Source organism: Manis javanica, chromosome 1 (assembly GCF_040802235.1).
Source record: "Manis javanica isolate MJ-LG chromosome 1, MJ_LKY, whole genome shotgun sequence".
NCBI lineage: Eukaryota > Metazoa > Chordata > Mammalia > Pholidota > Manidae > Manis > Manis javanica.
In genome coordinates, this window is record NC_133156.1 from 171,613,956 (window position 1) to 171,634,224 (window position 20,269).

General features: G+C 36.7%; 1 long non-coding RNA gene across 1 annotated transcript in view; it reads left to right on the top strand.

Annotated features, from left to right (window-relative positions):
- LOC108396494 (uncharacterized) overlaps positions 1 to 13,517 on the top strand; it is a 52,217-nt gene extending 38,700 nt beyond the window's left edge. Inside the window, exons 2-4 of the long non-coding RNA XR_012131625.1 lie at positions 10,223 to 10,314; positions 10,461 to 11,125; positions 13,289 to 13,517. This is a non-coding gene — a long non-coding RNA (uncharacterized lncRNA). The remainder of the gene's footprint in view (positions 1 to 10,222; positions 10,315 to 10,460; positions 11,126 to 13,288) is intronic.
- Positions 13,518 to 20,269: the final 6,752 nt, after the last annotated feature.

The window sequence follows — 20,269 nt, forward strand, 5'->3', positions numbered from 1 at the left end:
TTTAAAATATACTATTAAATGAAGTCAGATCATCAGCAGGCTGTGCATTGGTCTGCATTATTATGTCCCCTTATAGAATAATAAGATAAATTCCATTGTATGCAAATGACTTAAATGGAGGCATGTATAAATAATAGTTTTATGAATTCAGTCTTGTATCTATTATGAGGTTTTGATTCAACACATTTATTAGGTTCTTGACACATATCAGGCACTCTACTAAGCTCTGCATATAACGGGAACAGTTAAGGCATGGGTTCTGTGAAGGAACTCATAGACTTGCAAGGACAGAGTAAACAAATGAGTGCAAAAAACCTTGATATACCTGGCATGACATTATATGCTGGAAACAGCAAGGGTTGGAGGGCGCTGGAGGTTGCATCAGCCAATGGCCAATGATTTAGTCAATCATGACTGTGCAATGAATCCCTCACAAAACCCCATGAGAAGAGCATATCTCCTTTTCTTGTAGCCTGCTTCTCTGTTGGAGAGACCTTCCATACTTGGGGAACCAGAACATTTCCACATGCTGCAGAGCCAGACCCCAAGCTCCATGAGGATAGAAGCTCCCCTATTTGGGACCTTTCCTGTGTCTCTCTTCATTTGGCTGTTAACTTGTATCCTTTACAGTAACTTTTATTAAACTGGTAAACATGTGTGCTTTCCTGAGTTCTGTGAGTTGCTCTAACAAATTAATTGAACCTAAGGTGGGAGGTTGTTGGAATCTCCAATCTGCAAACTAATAGGAAGCAGGCTAAATATCCCATTTCCTGCTTACTGTTTCCGTGATAGCCAAAATGAAAATAAAAGCAAGTGCTGAGTCAGGCCTTGATGCTAAACCAACCTTACATTTGGGTCAATCTGAGCTTCAGCCATTAGCCTTAAAGTTGCCTAAAAGGGAAAGATAGCAAATGGCAGGATTTCTTTCTTTTTATGGCTGAGTAATATTCCACTGTGTATATGTACCTCATCTTCTTTATCTATTTATCTGTTTATGGACACTTAGGTTGCTTCCATATTTTGGCTATTATAAATTATGCAGAAATAAGCATAGGGGTGCATATGTCTTTTCAAATCAGATATTTTGTTTTCTTTAAGTAAATTCCTAGATGTGAAATTAATGGTTGGATGGTATTTCTATGTTTAGTCTTTTTAGGAACATCCATACTGCTTTCCATAGTGGCTACACCAATTTACAATCCCACCAACAGTGTAGGAGGGTTCTCTTTTCTCCACATCCTTACCAACACTTGTTAGTTCTTGACTTTTGGATAACGGCCATTCTAACTGGTATGAGATGGTATCTCATTGTGGTTTTGATTTATGTTTCCCTGATGCTTAGAGATGTGGAGCATTTTTCATGTGCCTGTTGGTCATCTGTATTTCTTCTTTGGAAAAATATTCAGGTCCTCTGCCCATTTTTTAACTGGGTTATTAATCTTTACTTATATGAACACTTTATATATTTTGAATGTTAACCCCTTATTAGATAAACCATTTATGAATATATTCTGCCACACTGTAGGTTGCCTATTTGTTTTGTTGATGAATATACAGTGGGGGAAAGACAGTCTCTTCCATAACTGACGTTGGGGAAACTGGACAGCTACATGCAAGGCAATGAAACTGGATCACTGTCTAACTCCGTACACAAAAGTAAACTCAACATGGATTAAAGCCCAAACTATAAGACATGAAGCCATAAAACTCTTAGAAGAAAATACAGGCAAAATCTCTTGAACATAAGTATAAGCAATTTTTTTTTGGAAAGGTTTCCCCCAGGCAAGGGAAACAAAAGCAAAAATGAACAAGTGGGACTATGTCAAACTAAAAAGCTGCTGTTAATAGTTTCTTCACTTGATTTTAAGAAAAAAGTCATATATAAGTAAATAAATACACACAGATGTGGATATTTTAAAAAATAAGCGAAACATACTATGTTGATTCACTAGCTTGTGAAATTTTTAACCCTTAAAATACATTTTAGGTATTTTCTATGTCATTATAAAATGTGGATACCTCATTGTTTTTAAGGGTTGTCTATCACTAAAGGAAAAAACAAAATTAATTTAATCAATCCCATTAAGAACTTTGCAAAATAGGGTAAATTCTAAGCAATATAATTTCTAAGTCAAAGAGAATGGGCAACACTTACATACCAGCAAAAATGGGATTTCCATTCTCTTCTTATCATCACATCTTAAGGAAGACATTGTGAAACTAGCACACAGTCAATTAGGATGACTGTATCTGGAAACCAGTTTTTGTGAGAACAGATTGATAAAACTGGCTACTGGTTCTAAGGTTAAAAAAAATAGCTAAAGAAAATTAACTAATTTGCATTAAAGCACAAATAAATTCCATTCATCCTACTTAATCTTCCTAGTGTGCAAGACCTATAAATGTAACACCATGTCTCTGCCTGCTTTCTCCTGATTTCCATGTCAAATCCTCTTTCCACATTCCACCCACTGGGTGTACATATTGTTTTGAAATACTCAAATTACAACCACGTTTTTTTCTTGTCTTCTTGGAAATGCTTCTTCTCCTATATAATTCACGAGATTCTAGTGGGTCCTTCCTTATACGTAGGTAAGTCTACCCCACACTCGACCGGAGTAAAGAGGGTATGTGTAGCAAGGATGACCAAGCACAGTTCTTTCCTTGGACTTTTTCAGACTGGACTGTGAGATGCCACCTGAAGTAAGAGCACGGGAGAGTCCAGAACACAGAACACTGAACACTCACCACAAACATTCACTTGAGTTTAAAAGAAACAAGATCTAGTTCTCCCTCCTGTCCCTTCTCAGTGGAGGGTAAGAGCCTTATGGGGCAGATTAAATCGATAAATAGATGTAAAAAAGGTATATTTTAACTGAACACAGGAATGAAACAAAAGTAAATTTTGCCAACCACTCCAGCATCATGCCATTCCAGCGTTCCCTCATGGAGATATGAACATCCCAAACTCTCCAGAGTGGCATCGCAAGTGTCATTATTTCATTAAAAATATAGGCACAGACAAGTTAGATGCTCTTCCTTGGAAAAATTTTAAACTACAATAAATACCCAGTGAAAACAAAGGGAAAGAAAACAGCCAAGCAGCTATTAAAATTGTGACCTTTTGAAGGACGGTTTTGACTCCATGTTCAAAGGTACTTTGAGTTTGGTCTGAAATTTTCTTTTTTTTTTTTTTTTTCTGAATTCTTATTCTTCTAAGATAGTTTAAGATTGAAGTCTTGGAAAATGCTCCCCAAGGTCACAATCTATCTCAGCATAGGCATCTTCCATTAAGCTATGAATTTAAGGAACAAAATAAAAATCCATTTGTCACAAAAATGTAATAGATATGGGTACTCTTTGGTGAATGTGATTTATGGTAACTGAGGGCTTGGGTTGTGAATCTTCATTTCATAAATCAGAAAAATAAATCCTAGACATGGTCATCGGCACTAATGAGAAAACTCAAGTCTATATCATATCAGATCTTAATTTAGGCTTTTCTGGACAGGGATTACAGGAATGCCATCTTTTACTTATAGTTTTATAATATCTATAATATGTAGAGGTCAAAATCATTGTTTAATTTGTCAGAAACACTGAAAAGTTGGAATGCAAACCATCTGCAGCATTCCCATAATTAAATCTTTCACTCATTTTTTAAAAATTGATGTAGCCATTCATTTATACAAACCAGATTTCTTGCACACCTAATGCAGGTTAGGCATTTTGCTAGCCCCAAACCAGTGTGCCTGCCATCCTCACCCTTATCATCCTTACTCCAGAGCTGTTCTGTATTTCCTTCATGTAATCCTCCGTGGTACATTTGAACCAACTTCAGTGACTCCTGAAAGTTATGCTCCAGGTCACAAGTAACCTAAAAATAAATTCTGTCTTATCTGCATATTTCCTGTAAGGGGCTGAATCATTTCTTCTCATGAAATAAAGGAGAGAAAAACAAATGGAACCAAGCAATAGACAGATAAATGAATCTCCGTAAAGCAGAATTCACTTCTTTATCATGCTGCAGGTATCAAATATTTGGCTTGACTGATATCTCATTTTTAAATTGTAGCTTTTCCAATTCTTTGACATTGAGTAACCTCACAAATCAGATACTTTGAATTCTACAAAAACTCAGGGGAAAAAAATATACCTGGGTGAGCAATTTCAAGTTTTCTTTGTTTATATGCCCCTCTCAAGTTCTTTTCCATACTCTTTCCAAGTTAAAGCACGTGTGATTGAATTTCTCATGTATCTGCATCCCATTTATTTATTTTTTCCAAATGAGATGTAGCATTAATGACTCAGAGAATATGTGAGGAAGATCAATTGTTTTTCATTTCAAAAACATTGCTCCCTTATTTCATGCCAGTGGTATGCATTAGGATAGGGTGAGCTTTATCTATTTTCTTATTTTTGCTCAGCCAGTTTCAAATACTTCTAATTATTCACTCAAACTAGCAAGCACACATTCATTGTACTTAAATTTCTGTTTGTGTTCTTTGAAACAATAAAATATGAGAATAAAATGATAAACCAGCTAGCTTAACACACAAAGAACTAATCTGGAAAGATTCTACCTACCACTGTGAAATGTCTTACAGTATTAAGGTTAGAGTTCTCTGCCTGATCCTCACCAAGTTATAGTCCTCCTTTGATACAAATGTAAGTCCCTGAATTCAGGAAAGAAAACAAGTGATAAACATATATATAGTTTCATCACTGTCTAAAATTCAAATTTAATGAAAAAGGCAGAATGGTAGAAAATAATACAGAAAATTGTACAATACAAATAAATACAGAGGGAAACTTGCATTTTCAAAAGTAGATGGGAGGTTCTGGTGTTAGTTCTTAGTATGTATTATATAGGCCAGATCTTATTTGGAAGGCAATAATCAATTTTTGGATGTTAAATTTGACTCTTTGTGGACACTCACTATCTGCTAGGCATTATAGGAGGATGAAGACAACCTTTGCACCCTTCTTCTGTGTTTTCATAGTATATCTAGTCGGCCTCTGGCTCCATTCCAATTACTGTGTATTTTCAGAAGAGAGCTCTGGCCCTCTGCCTCTCCAACCTGCCTTCTCTATCCTGATTCCCCTAATAAAATGCAGAGATCCACATGTCATTCTTTCAGTGTTATTTTGTTATTATGCTAAACTGATTATTTTAAATACCCAAACTGCTTGACATTTTATCGCTAATATTCTATCCTTTGTGGTCAGTGCTTAGGAATTTATAGTCAAAATGTGGGCAAGGTCAATAAAACCTTTCCTTATGAGAATATACACAGAGCAAAACAAAACAAAACAAAAAACAAAGAACTAGGCATAAGACAACACCCTTGAAAAGGATAACACTTTTCATCTTCAGAAACTGCTAAGGCAATTTCTTAATTTCAAACCAGCGTGAGTATGGTAGCTGGAATTTTAGGCAACCCTGGTGGTCAAATGTAGAAAATTTATAAGAAGGAGTGTCTTTTGGTGTTAGGCATGTTTTGTTTTTTGGTCACTGTTTATTGGACCTTTTGCTGAGGTCCCTTAAAAGTTTCACTTGGCTTCTAGTCTCTCAGGAACTTTCCAGAAAAGGGTTATCATATTCAACATACTGTTTCTGAAACAAATCAAAACCCCCACACTCAACACATTCATTACCTGGATTCTTTGTAACTGTGTCATTATAAATGAGACCTGAGCCAGGAAACTTGTCTTCCCTGGATAAGCCACATTCCTCATACCACTTATGGATGCCTGACACTAGGATTCAGTGTCTTTCTGTCATTTCTACTAGGAAGATGGAGCAGAAGATCTGGGGAAATGGCACTAGGCTGTGGCTTGTGACCCAGGCTCTTAGACAGCAAGATGAAAATAAATAATGGGACCAACCCCCAACCTTCCCATCAATCTCGTACAAGAACAGGCAGCCTTGAGAGATCCTCGGCTCCCATCCAGCACGGCAGCTGTGACTCTCAAAGCTGCGGATTGATGTTGGCAATGAAATTCTTGACAAGACATTTTTCTGCCATATGTTCTGGGATTACCCAGGGCACCAGGCTTCCAATGACAATGTAATTTAATGGCTTACGAGTATCTTAACCATATTTCCTTCCAGAATCTTCAAACTGGGATATAAGCTCTGCATGAAACCTGCTTCTGGGTACTGACCATTTACTTTCCTGTACTCTTAATTACCTAGTTTTGTCCCCTAGCACTATCCCTCTGGGACTCTGGTATTACTGAGTTATTTCATTTACTTAGACTTTATAGCTTTGAGTATTAACTGCCTTTGTCGAAAAACCATGACAGTGATGGTGAAAGAGAAGACTCTTTTTGAATTTTAATCTGCCTCTGTTCAACCTTAAGGCAACTGTGTTTATCCAAACTCCATTTATCCCAGATGGAATAAACCTATAAACCATAGCTGATGATGCACTGGCCTTCCTTTAACTGTTTTCCTTCACAACATTCCTTCACATCAAGACTGAAGCAAAGACAAGGAAGGAGTAGCCCAAAGAGGGGGAGAGAGAGAATTTCTTTTTCCTCATGTCACCACAAATGTAAATCTTAAATCTGCTCCATGTGCCTTAAACCTTATCTGCCTCCTGTGCAATTAGGCCACTTAGAAAGTCTTTATGGCTGGAAATATTGACATCATCCTCTGTCTCTGCATTGTCTGTGGTAGCTAATTAGATATCAAGGTTAGATTAGATTCTACCTGTAAAACAGCTATGAAATCTGACCTCTTACCCCTTTCTACCATCACAGCTTTTTAGTTCATTGCTCAGCGTGTGTTCCTTAGCCACACTGGGTAGCTTTCATAACAATGACCTTTCCTTTGAGAGATGTCCTGAAATATACTTCCTTAACTGTTGATGTGGGTATTTTTCCCAAGCCAGCTATGGTCATATCACGTTCCCTTTTAAATACCCCTAATGATTATCCCTAGCACTGGTAGCACACCACTCCAAACCCTTACCAGGGCATACAAAGCACTACTCTACTGCTGAAATGTATCTTCTGACACACTGTGCTCCGGTCATACTGAACTTAATCACCAATTTCTGAATAAGCATATATTCCCATATCTTTGTACATTTGAACAAGCTTTTTATTCATTGAAATGTCTTTGCCTACTTATCTGCCTAATGAATGAATAAATTCTTGCAAATTCAAGGCACAGCTCTAAAATCATCTGTAACTTTTCCCCGTTCATTCTCCCCACTGTGCATCCACATTGTTTTCATTCCTGTATGTAGTACGCATTCAACTCAGTTGTTACGCTTAGGAGACTCTGTACGTTTGCTTACTAGGAAAGGTGCCTCCAAGAAGACTCTGTTGTTGAAAAGCTCAGGTACCCCTTGGGGAGATAAGATTAATTTACATGAAATATTATACCAATGGCATAAAACAACATCACATCAATAATGGAACATATAATGCTACATGCTACAGAAGTTGTAAGAGTAAAAGAAAGAGTTAAAAATGTTGAAAGGGTAGGTAGAGTCGTTGGAAAAAACTTTTGTTGATGAGTTGAAAATGAAGTAGAATTATAGTATATGGTCTATGACCCAGAGATTTTACATGTGTATTGAGTCCAAAATGAAAGATAAAGGAGTTGATTAAATGATAAATTCCTATAAAAATAGCTATGGAATATCATACTTTGAATATATCTCTATTTTGTCTAGATATATACCAAGGAACACTATAATATATATACTATAATATAAATTTAGTAAAACATATGTAGCTTAACATTAAAATGCATATTTTTCTGTACCAGAAATCTAAAGGAAATGTGAATTGGTTGGCAGTATGGAGAACAGAAACTAGGCCTGTGGGCTCTGGGTCCAGAGACAGACTTAGGTAAAGGAAGCTGTTCATACACAAGACACATTTCAGTGTTAAAAGCCACAATTTGCAACATTATAGATATATGCACCGAATCATATAGTGACCCCGTTATAAAGCAAAAATTATAAGCCATGTGAAAAGATGTGGATCAAAACACATTATTTAAGAGAAACTAATCTACTGTCTTTAGTACAACACAGATCATGTGGACAAGAGACTATAAGGTTACAGAAGACCTAAAAAACATAATGAATAAGGCATTATTCATTATATATATATCTTTATGGTTATAGATAAATTTTATGATATCAATATTTCTGAAGAATATAGGCCAGTTATCTTGTAGATTGTTCATCAGCTTGGGAAAGTCTGATATTTCCTTACAGATTACACATTGTTTTCCAGACTTCATCTAACCCTCCCCAAGGAGATCTGGAGCTGGGATGGCCTTTCAAAATTTGAGTTGGGTTGAAAGAAGTGGGTCTTTATAGACCCTACTGAACAGGGTGCCATGGGACAGTGCGGGACCTTGGGGAAGGCAGCTCTTACTAGAAGAGGGTAATTTCCAGAGAGTAAGACAGTCAAGGGTTATCAGATCCCACATTCCCAGCAGCTAGGCTCAGAGCCCTTCAGTCCTGATGGGGAAGTTGGCAGTGTGGAGCATTACAGCTTCACTACATGAGCAATGTGAGTTGAAGAATAATAGGAACTATATCAAACCTTTTATATAGTGTTAGAAAAAGTAAAGCAATACTAAAACATATTTAGGTAGTAAAACAATATGTCATTTTAGGCACATGCATTACTAGTATATTTTGAACATTAAATTTAAATCAGTTACATTGGAAGGCTGTGGTAATGGGATAAGGGAGGGGTACTCAGAAGTGCACCTGTATTAGTATTGAGCCTTCTGGATGAAGAAAAATATCAGATTTCTTAAAGCTAGATGATTACACATGTTTCTAGAACTGTTCTGTTTAAGTTTCAACATACCTGAAATACATTCCCAATAAAACTGCTACTGAGATCATTAAATCAGTTAAGCATTTCCTGGCCACAACAAATGATCCATGTTGAGTTTTAAATAACTTTATTTTAATTAGAAAAGTAACTTGTGCTTATGGTAAAGCATCCACTGCTCAGAAGTACATTAGGTGAAAAATACTAATACTGTTTATCATAACTCTGTGTGGTCAACATACCTTCTTAAAATGCCTTGTATTTTTTTTTCTAGAAATAGTCTAGTTGACAAATTGGATTATTTCATATATACTCCTCTACAACCACTTTTCTCTTTATATTTAACAATAAATTTTGATCATGTTTCTTTATCAGCACAGGCATACCTAATACATCGGTTACTCTTATACATACTTTATTAAAATTTAATTTTTTATATTGATCTAATTCATTCTTTATGTCAACATAATACTTCATTGAATGGCTGAACTGTTTTTTTTTTAACTATTCCCCAAGTGATGGCATTTAAGTTGGTTGCAAACTTTTTATTGTATTTTTTTATTTACACCCAATAATACATTAGTTTGTGTGTTACCCCACCTCAGTTAAAGGGCAATCATTCCTCCGTGAGGATAAATGTCAGGAGGCGAGGAGGTCTACAGTTCTTTGCACTGTCATCATCTCATGGTATTACTATTTCTTCTTCAAAGATATTCCGCTTCCTCATCTTATTTAATCTCATAATCACACTGATGTTTTTCATACTGACACATTCACACCTATCAAGAATCTAAGAACTGCTCATTTGTAGGCTTTTAAAAGGAGACCAGTTTAAGGCTTGCTGAGTTCCAGAGAGATGTGGGTTGGGGGCTGAGAAAAGACCCATCTTCTCATCAGGCCTCCAAGTTTGCCACCTCAAGTATATGAAGAATGTTACTGTGGGAGGCATCTTCCAAGAGGAGTGTGCATAGTTTTAGATCCCTCGGACTTAGCTATACACAGAGAATGTCTTCCATTGGATTTGTCTGTCTCTGAGAGCACTCTGGCCATTTCAGCCCATCTCAGAGGTAATCACTGTGCTCCATAGTGTACATTAGTATTAGTCCTAATAATGGTGACTTACACGGCAGAGATCTATCGAGTAGTTTTCCCTAAATAAAACAGAATAGCTGTTAGGTATAATTAATAGGGATGCCTTTATAATTTAAACAACTTCATCCTAAACTGCAAAAACCCAGGTTGATTTGACTAGGATGACAGATGTAAATCCTCATAAAATATCAGAATGGGAAGAACATTATAGATCCTTCAGCTTCTCAGTATTCACTGATTCTACTGATTGGTAGAATCAAACAGTGGTTGCTCCCTCTGAAGGAATTCTATCTAATTCAATTCTATTTTGTAGGAGAAACCCAGAGGGACTGAACAATGTACCAAAGGTTTCCCAGCTGATAAAGGGCAGAACCAGGATTTGAACCATGATCCCTTGTCTACCAGGTCGGTGCCTCATTGTCTCCAGTTTACAGGTGTTTTTTGGAAGCCAGAAAATTTATGACAGCTACAGACTAAGCTGATTTTGTAATTGAAATGTATAAAGTAATTTATTAAATACTTTTTTATTATTTTCGTCATTTTGGATGCAGGCCACTGTCAAAATATTGGACTGATTTCTTTCAACCAAGGTCACACAGCGATTTGGGGAAGACACTCTGCAAGAGTATTCAATCTATCACCCTTCTTTCATTGAGCAATTTTCAAACTGTTGTACTGTATTTTAATAATGTTATGAAAAATCCTATACTAGTCTCAGTTTTAAGGAAAAGGCCAGAAAGTGATCTATTAATGGCAACTTGATTGAAATATTTGTGGTCTGTATTTTAGCGGGAAGTCACTGAGGGCAATGGCAGGAAATAAATTTGCCTTGCTAATAGAAAACCCCAGAGCAGTATAGAATTGAAGATCCAATCATGCTGCTTTCTTGTGAATAAAACATACAGATTGAAAGCTAGGGATGGATTGAGCCATCGCATCGGAATCACACACAGAATTATAGGTTTGGTTCACAAATTGCCGCTTGGGATTGCATTTACATAATAACAAGTGGCTGGCTGCTCTGAGGCCAAGGAAGCAAATTCTCCCTGAACGCAGAAGAGGACAATGTCCCCAGGCATCTCCTGGTACCTGTGGGAAGTCACTGAAAATCTACTGCAGCAACTGGAACAAGCCAGACTTTGAGCTTTGGACCTCTAATTCTCGAGTTGAGGCTTGTTTTCGTCATGTACTACAGCTTGTTTTTGAGAATTATCTGGTAAGTTTGATACTCATATTGCTTCCTCTCTCTCTTTGGGAAAAAAGCCTTTGCTGATTGATGTTGTGAACTCATTGCAATACCATTCCATTTAATGCTACTGCTGTACCCCAGGATGCCGGAGACAGAACTTCCTTTTAATCATATCCTGTTCCAGCTCTGGGAGTCTTAGCTACTGTCCTGCCTACAGACTAACTTGTGAAATATTGCTCTTACGGTGTGTGTCGGTGTGTGAGTGTAGGTGTGTAGGGAAGTGCATCCCACCTGTCCACTCAAGATGTTATTGTGGTCTTACAACATCTGGCTATACCATGTCTCAGGAGCTGGTGTTTGCCAAAGGGAAGGCTGGGAGTACTGAATCTGCACGCTTCCTGAAGTGTCCTAATTCCATCCCTTCTAAAACATCAAGAGACTTCAGAAATTCTCTCCCAGATGCTGGCACCATTTCCTATCTTGGAAATGGACTAGCTTCAACTCTCTCCTTTCTCTCCAACATGGTGAAAGCCAATCTGGAACCACAAAGAAAAACTTGACCAAAAAAAAAAAAAAAGAAAAAAAAAAGCCAACCTATAAACAATAGTATGAATTTCTGCTTTCTTGGCTACAGAGGAAGTGGTAATTCTCTGGGCATACCCATGTGCTCTATCCACTCTGCCAGAATCAGATGACCTCAAGTTTCTCCCAGGAGGATGCCCAATGCTGGGACATTACAGGGGATGACTTCCATGCACACTGAGAATCAGTCTTCTTACTTAATCCAGGAGAAACTGCTGCTTTCTCTTTGCCACCTTGTGAGGAGATTTCTTATAACTGTATCATTAAAAAATGGATGCTCTATACTGGATGCCACTAAAATTACCCTGTGCCCCTGCTCAGATGTACCACTCTCACCTCTGCTGCTGAGTTTTCTCTTTCATCCTGAAGATCATAATAATAAGGGTGAAGGACACTCTCCACAAAAATGCCTATTGGCCAATATGGAGGACACTATGGGTCGTGTTAACATGGTGACCGTGCTCAGGTCATGAAGGCCTCAGTGCTAAGGCCATACTATTATCATGATGGTTACTGTTGTCATCAGAACTGCAATTAAAATTTTATGATTTCAGGCTTTTAAATAATATATTAGAAAACACTTCTTTAAGTTACTCATTTCTTAGGATCTCTGAAACTTGCCAAAGATTTCCTGTTGCTCATAGAATCAGAATTGCTGGGAAGAACCCTTGTCAGTGTTTCTCCTCAGTGTCTCCAGGTCCTAGCAGAGTGCCTGGCCCATGGTAAATCATCAGTATACATTTTTCATTCTATGAATTAATTCATCTTGCCAAATATTTCTCCTGTGTGTCTGTGGGATTGGTTATATTCTGACACACAACTCTGTATTTCAAGTTGTCCTTCTCTTCAGAGTTTGATTCATGTTTTTATTTCAAACTTTTAGCAAGAGTTTTTCTCAGAACAGTTGGCACACCAGAGCTCTGTCCCTATAGTTTTCCAGACACACCTAGGTCTTCATTTGGAAGGAGCTCAGTGACACATTATTGGTTTATATGTCTGCTTCCCTCACGAAAGTCCAATCTTCTTGAGACTTAAAATTTCCTCTTATTCCTGTGCCCCTGGGGTCTGGAACTCGATAGAATGGCAAATCAAGTGTGGTGTGTGTGTGAGGAGTGTCTTCCTCAGAATAGGCCATGTTCTTGAAGTGTTCTTTACTGGATGCTGAATAAAGTGGGGAAATAGGCCATAATAATTGGAAATCTGCCCAGGGGATACTGTCTCATATGCTCTGTTAAAAATGTTATTCTAGGTTTGGCTTGGAAACCCATATCCTATTGTGATATTTAGCTGCCTAGAGGTAGAGGAGGGCGCACGAAGTGAAGCACTGCAAACTCAAAGCCTGTCTTGGTACTAGCACACATCTCCATGGGTTTCTAGGTAGGAATTATGAAGAAAGCTAACTGTAGACTTCCAGGCATTATAACTTTAAGATGACAGCAGGGACTGTGGGTCAAGGACCTCAGCCTCACTCATCTCATGGAGGGACCCGGAACGTAAGTATAGCTGAAACTGACCTTTAGACTCAACTAAGTAAAACAAAAGATTCGTTTCAATTATTTTCATTGACTTCCATTGGTTTTTGTTCTTTCTTGACTTTTTCACTTTCAGCTTTCTCGTTCACCCTCACAAGACAGTCTACAACTGTGAGACATATGGTATGTGCAAAGCCCGATATTAGATTTTTTTAAATGAAGAAATGGCTGAGAAACAGGTGATCCCTTAACATTAAATAGCTTATAATAAATGAATTCATGCACGCATGTGTGTGTGTGTGTGCGTGTGCGTGCTGCTCTGGGGTGGGGCATGGGGAAGGAAAGGAACCCATGGAATATAGAAAGATAATTGTAGAGCCCAGGAGGCAAGAACTTTTGGTTGGAGAATTATGTAACTGGAATATAGAAATACAAGAAGCTTTTGCCTCAGTTTCCATATAGAATGAGAAAGTAGGTTTAGAAAATTTAGATTACTGTAATGAGTTCCTCGTGGGCCACCCTGTCTCCTAGACACCCCCTGTCTAGGCTCTTTTCTCTGTTTTCAGAACATTATTCCTCAAATGCCTTTCTCACTCGGTCTCTTCTTTGATCAGTGAGTATCTGGATGAAGTTCTTAAACTCAAAATAATCCTGTCTCCACTCTCAATTGAATTGCTGTAGCCATTCACTTATGATCCCTAACTCCCACTTAGTGCCTTCATAGCTTAGCATTTACCAATGTTGTTGCCCTGCCTGGAATGCCCTCTTTTTTTTTTTCATCCCTATTTAACTTCTACTAATTTTAAAAATATCTTTTAAGACTAATAATACACTGCATTTTCTCCTCCACTTAAAAGATTGGTTAGCTCTCTTCCTTTTCTGTATCCTGTGGCATAACAGGTTTATCTTTTCAGTGATTACCAAGGACTTAGGGATATAAAATGATTATTATTTCATATTTTTAAACTAAGTACAGTTGACCCCGGAACAACACAGGTTTGAACTGAGTGGATCCACTTATATGTAACTTTTTTGAATAAATATATTGGAAATCTTTTGGAGGTATGCAACAATTTGAAAAAAATGTTTCAGTTCTCTAGCTCAATTTGTTATAAGAACACAGTACATAATACATGTAACATATACAAAATGTGTTAACTGACTGTTTATGTTATTGGTAAGGCTTCTGGTCAACAGTAGACTATTAGTTGTTAAGTTTTGGGGGAGTTAAAAGTTATACATGGATTTTGTGACTACATGGGGGTGGAGGTGGGGTTGTCATTGTTCCAGGGCCCACTGTAATACTATTCTTCACATTATTATTACTTTATTTTTAAAGAATAGTCACCATGAACTGAGCTCCTTCTTTGAATGAAGGGGAAAGTACAGCATTCTTCACTATAGCATATAATTATAAGGGCTGAGAATTTCACAATTGGATTATGAAGAACCTTTATCAAGGTACATTTTTTGGTTTGATTTACTCTATTTCAATCACTCTCTTTAATTGGCTAGGGTATGCTGTTTCATTTAAGACCTTACCCTCTGCGGCTAGGGGGAAGGAGACAGGGAGAGCTAGGACTAGAACTCCACTGACTAGAGGGGAAGAATGGGGAAAGGAATCTTCAAGTTTCCTCTACCACCATCTTCTCCACTTGCTGCAAGACCTCAGCAGAAGCATCTGACGTAGGTGTCAGCAGTGGGAAGATCCCAGATAAAGGGACCTGTGAACCTAGGTACCTGGGCTTGGAATGCAAACATGCATAAGCCTGGTTGGCCAGGGAACCTTAGTCCTATGACTAATATACCAGCTGTACACTGAATCTGGTATGGGGAGTTCCAGCTTTCCTCTGTGAGTCCGGCCAGGCAAAGCCTGTGTAATGACCTAGGGTTGGACCTAAAAAATCATGCGCAGTTTTTTAAACAGGAGTTTTACTCCTCAAATTTCTACTGGGTTCATTCCAGTAACTCCTTTTGGACAACATACTTAGACTGGCCTCAGGAGAACTTAAGGAGTGTTTCGCTCATATGTTTTCTATCTTATCTCCTGCAAATTCTGGGAATGCGATCAGTTCCCAAGGTAGCCTTCTCTTCTTATGCTGCCACCAGAGCAGGTAACTAGCAAGTCCTTCATATTTAGTCTCCTTCAGTCATGGGGTCTCTAGGGTTCACAGCTCAAGGTCTAGGTGGCCCCGCGGAAGCCTTTCACTCTGCTGGAGGTGAAACCCCACAGGAGGGGCCATTATACCACAGTGCTGTAAACATTTCCAAACAAATTCTTGCTCTAAGCACCTTCAGGTTCAACAATTCTATAAGCATGAGATGAATAAGGATCTAAATGGTTATTAAAAAAACAGTTTTTGGTTTTGTTTGCTGCATAGTATGTCAGGGCCATACTTCCTGGATATGAGACTATTTGCCACATTAGCTATGCTCATTCTTTTGGGCAACTGGCCAGAACTGAGATAAAGTATAATATCTCATACTTAAAGCATTGCTGAGAAAGAAATAAAGTCATATTCCCTCCTGATTTTGTAGCTGAGAAAAATAAGGCCCAAAGAAGTGAAATAATATTTTAACCAATATTATGCATTTTATCATGGTACTGGGAACTTAATTATTTATATTTAATTCCAGTAGGCATCCTCATACCAGTTTTACTAACAGCATGACTTGGGACAAAATAAGTAAGGATTCTGAGTCTCTTTTCCTTCATTTGAACCTAATTTTCTATTAATATTGAGGAAAATAATGTGAGTAAGGATGCTAGCAGGGGGCTGATCCATTGTGAACCCAGATAATATAAGCATTGTCCTTCCCTTCCCACTTTTCTCCATGTTCCCTCTCTAAATCCACAAATATTTCTAAAGTTTCCTAATGTAGTTGTAAAAGAATGTATAAATTCACATTACTGCTTTTCATTTGAAAGGAGAAGTTCTGACACCTCCTGTTCTGGAATAGGTCCCAGGGAAAGAAGATACCTAAGGGAGGGTCGTTGCATCCAAATGTGAAAACAGGAGGAAATACAACAAATCCTGTGAGGGCGAGATATAAAAGGAGAAATGAATGTCTGGGATGGAGACCCAAGAGCAGCAAAGAACAGATCTTAGTGTAACACTGGAATCTGTCAACTGATAGTGAGATCAATGGTCTCAGGCAACTAATGAGTCATCTATGAGCAGGACTTGTTTTGTAAACAAATGACCTGGAACAACATTAACTTGACCCATTAAAGCTCTGAACACACAGAGGCAGACGAATAAATAGAAAATATTAGACCAGACAGCTAAAGAATGGCAGCACCTGGAAGATACTAAATGCATCATTTATTGAGTAGATGACTTACACGCACTATAAGCAAATGTCATAATTCAATGAGAGCAAACTGGATTACTTATTTTTAATTTAATATATATATAAATTTGAAAATAGGATATATATGTATATATACATATATATGTATATATACATATATATGTAATATGAAATCTCTCTCTCTCCAAATCTATATGTATCTATATATATCTATATCTCCTGATTGAAAGATTATTGTTTTTGGTTCTATAATTCTTGCTGCTGACCTGTGGAGAAGGGATTTTGTAAGAATTACTGCCCACTGGGAAATCTCAGGTTTGTAAAATATCTGGTGATCATCTTAGGAGAAAGGTGCAATTCCAAAGTGAAATTAATTCTAAGCTAGTATTACTCTTTGTCCTAAGTTCCTCCCCAGGAGTCATTAGGCACATCAGGAGCTGCAAGTTATTTCTTTCTGGAATGCCAATTTCTCTGTCAAGTCTTGACCAAATACCTACTATTAGTCACTGTAACAGCAAACCACACTAGACTTGTCTTCGACACCCTTTATAAGACATTTTGGCCTCTCTTGTTCTAGAGGAGGTCCTAAGGCAGGAAGAAGTTTCCCAAGAGAGAACTGTTGCATTTGAATGTGAAGAAAGGAGGAAATATAACAAGTCTAATGAAGCTATATTTCCTTATCTTCTTCTATTCCATTCAAAGATGCCATTTTATCAATGGTGCTGGGACCAGTGGACTCAAATGTTGATTCAAGGCTCAGTAACTGGTCTTAGTGCCAGGCACGCTTGTCCATAGGGAAGGAGTGGAGGGGAGAAAGGAATCTGTACTTAATTTGAAAAGGCTCTGTATAGACATGGGCAGTGCTGCAGAGAATTTGTTTGGTTCCTAACTGATTCCAAATCACAATATCCCTATAGTGAGCTCAGAGGTGGCTCATTAGGACTAGGATCTCCATTCTGAGAAGCCAGGCTCCAAAGCTCTGATCCGTATATCTGAAATAAAAACCTCAATGTACAATCTCAACAGAAGAATGAAAGAAGCACATGAAAAAAAATCAGTAAACTGAGAAACAGAACAATATAAATTACTTAGTTTGAAAAACAGTGAAAACAGATGGGGAAAAAAACCCACAGAGCCTCAGGGACTTGTGGGACTGTAACTGGAGATCTAACATTTGGGTCATCTAAGTCACAGAAGGAAAGGAGAAAGAAGGTAGGGTTGGAAAAGTATGCAAAGAAATAAGGTTGAAAATTTCCCAAATTCAGCAGGTCATAAGTGTATAGATTCAAAAAGCTGAATGGATCCTAAAAAGAAACCCGAAGAATTTCACATCAAGGCACATTGTAGACAGACTTCTGAAAATTAGAAAAAAAAAGAAGAAAATCTTGAAACCTAGTTGAGTGACAGTGGATTTCTTATCAGAGACAATGAAGGCCAGAAGCAAGTGGCCATTTTTTTCAAGTGTTGAAAGAGAAAAAATCTGTCAACACAGAATCCTATATTCAACAAGAGTAACATTCAGGAAGAGGGAGAAATTAAGCTATCCTCAGATGAAATATCTAAGGATAACTAAGGGAATTAGTTGTCAATAGACCTACTTGGAAAGACTGGCTAAAGGTAATTATCTACAGAAAGGAAGCAATAACAAAGGAATCTTGGAATATCCTCAAGGATATCAATAAAGAATATGATAGACAAAAATATGGATAAGCAAAATAGACTTTCCTTCTATTTTTGTGTTTTTTAATTTATGTTTGATGGTCAAGGAAAAATATAGCTTATCTGATAGGTTCTAAATATATAAAGAAGAAATATTTAACACAAATCATAAACCGGAGAGGGTAAAAGGATATAAAAGGATTTAAGGTTTTTATACTTCACTTGAACTGTTCAAATGATGACATGAATAGACCTGGATAAGTTATGTACATATAACATAAGCCTAAGTAACCACTAAAATAGCAATACAAAGACACTATATATAAAATAAAATGTAATTTTATGTTCAAGAAACTCACATGAAAGATCTAAAAAGAAAGAGGGTAAATATAAAAATAAACCCAGAAAGAACAAAGAGAAAACAAACAATAAAATGGTACATTTAATCCTTGATCTATCAATAATTACCTAAATTGTAAAAGGTTTAAATTCAGGAACTAAATGACAGAGATTGGAAGTGAAACTTAAAAAAAAACAAACAGCCTACCTATGTGGTGGTTTGATGTCTACAAGACTACATGTCATTCTAGAAAAGGCAAAAACATGGAGATAACAAAAATACCTGTGGCTATTATGGGTTAAGAGGAGAAAGGAATGAATAGGTGAACACAGAGAATTTTTAGGGTGGTGAAATTATTCTATATGATACTATAATGATGGGTACATGTCATTATACATTTATCAAAACTTACAGAATGTACACCACCAAGAGTGAAGCCTAATGTGATTACAATATGTTAGTGTAGCTTCATCAGTTGTAACAAATGTACCAGGCTAGTATAGGATGTTCACATGGCGTGGCTGTGCATGTGTGCAGACAGGGTACATGAGAACTCTTCACCTCCTGTCCAGTTTTACTATGAACCTGAAACTGTACTAAAAAATAAAATATAGTTAAAAGAGAAAAAAATAAAATGAACCAATTTAACTCTTAACTCTTAATTTTCTTTCTTTTTTGTTAGGTTTTTCCCAACATCATTAATACTAAGCAACAGTTTGTACAAAATAACTGTTGATAGCACAGTTTAAATTAAAAATTAATATAATATCCTGCCAAAGACTACAATTTCCTCATATTTTGAAAACTGACTTAGTTCTTCTGCTGTATTTTTTATTTTGTCTAAATTAAATGCAATTAGTTTGATAAAATTTAGTCAGTTTTTCTATCATGTGTCCATGGGTGATTTTAAAGACAATTTTTAAACCTGTTGTATCAAGAAATGTAATCTTTGGGTAAATCTGCTTAAGCCAAAGTTTGTCTTTTCTTAAAGTCAGGGAATGTTCAATAATTTTGACTTGTTTTATATTATTTCAAAAATATGTATGATAAGTGTTCTTTGTTCAATATTAACTTTCACTCCTTGTTATAATCTAGTGAACTGAATAAAATATTTATTATATATGATGTCTTTTCTCACTGGATTTAGTATTACATTAATAATTACATATTGGATTCTCTTTCTCAAGCAGTGATGATTTTTTAAAATCACTTTATATATATTTTGTATGTTTAGTCATTCTTACATCGAACTTCAAATCATCTCTATAAACCTGGGTGTGTTTTGTTCTCTGTAATGTCTGTTCTGTAAATTTCATGATAAATATTATCTTAGCTAAATATTGGATGCATAACATCCTTTTAGGTACGTTCTGTCAACATACTATTTTGCTGTTTACTTGCCATTTTTGAAGAGCATCAATTATTTGTTTTTATTCAAGCATATTTTAAGCTATTTATTTATTTAGATAACACTACATTTGGAAAAACTCCACAATTTGTTTTGTTCCCATGTTTTAAAATTGAAATACAGTCAATATTATATTGGTTTCAGGTGTACAACACAGTGATTCAACAATTGCTCACCACAAGTGTGGTTGATGTCTGTCAACATAAAAAGATATTGCAATATTATTGACTATATTTGCATGCTAATGTAATTTTATACCCATGACTAATTTATTGTATAGTTGGATATTTGCACCTCTTCATCTAGTCTACCCATTTGCTCACTTCCCTCCTCTATGGTAACCACCAGTCTAGTCTGTTCTCTGTGTCTATAGTTCTATTTCTATTTGTTTGTTT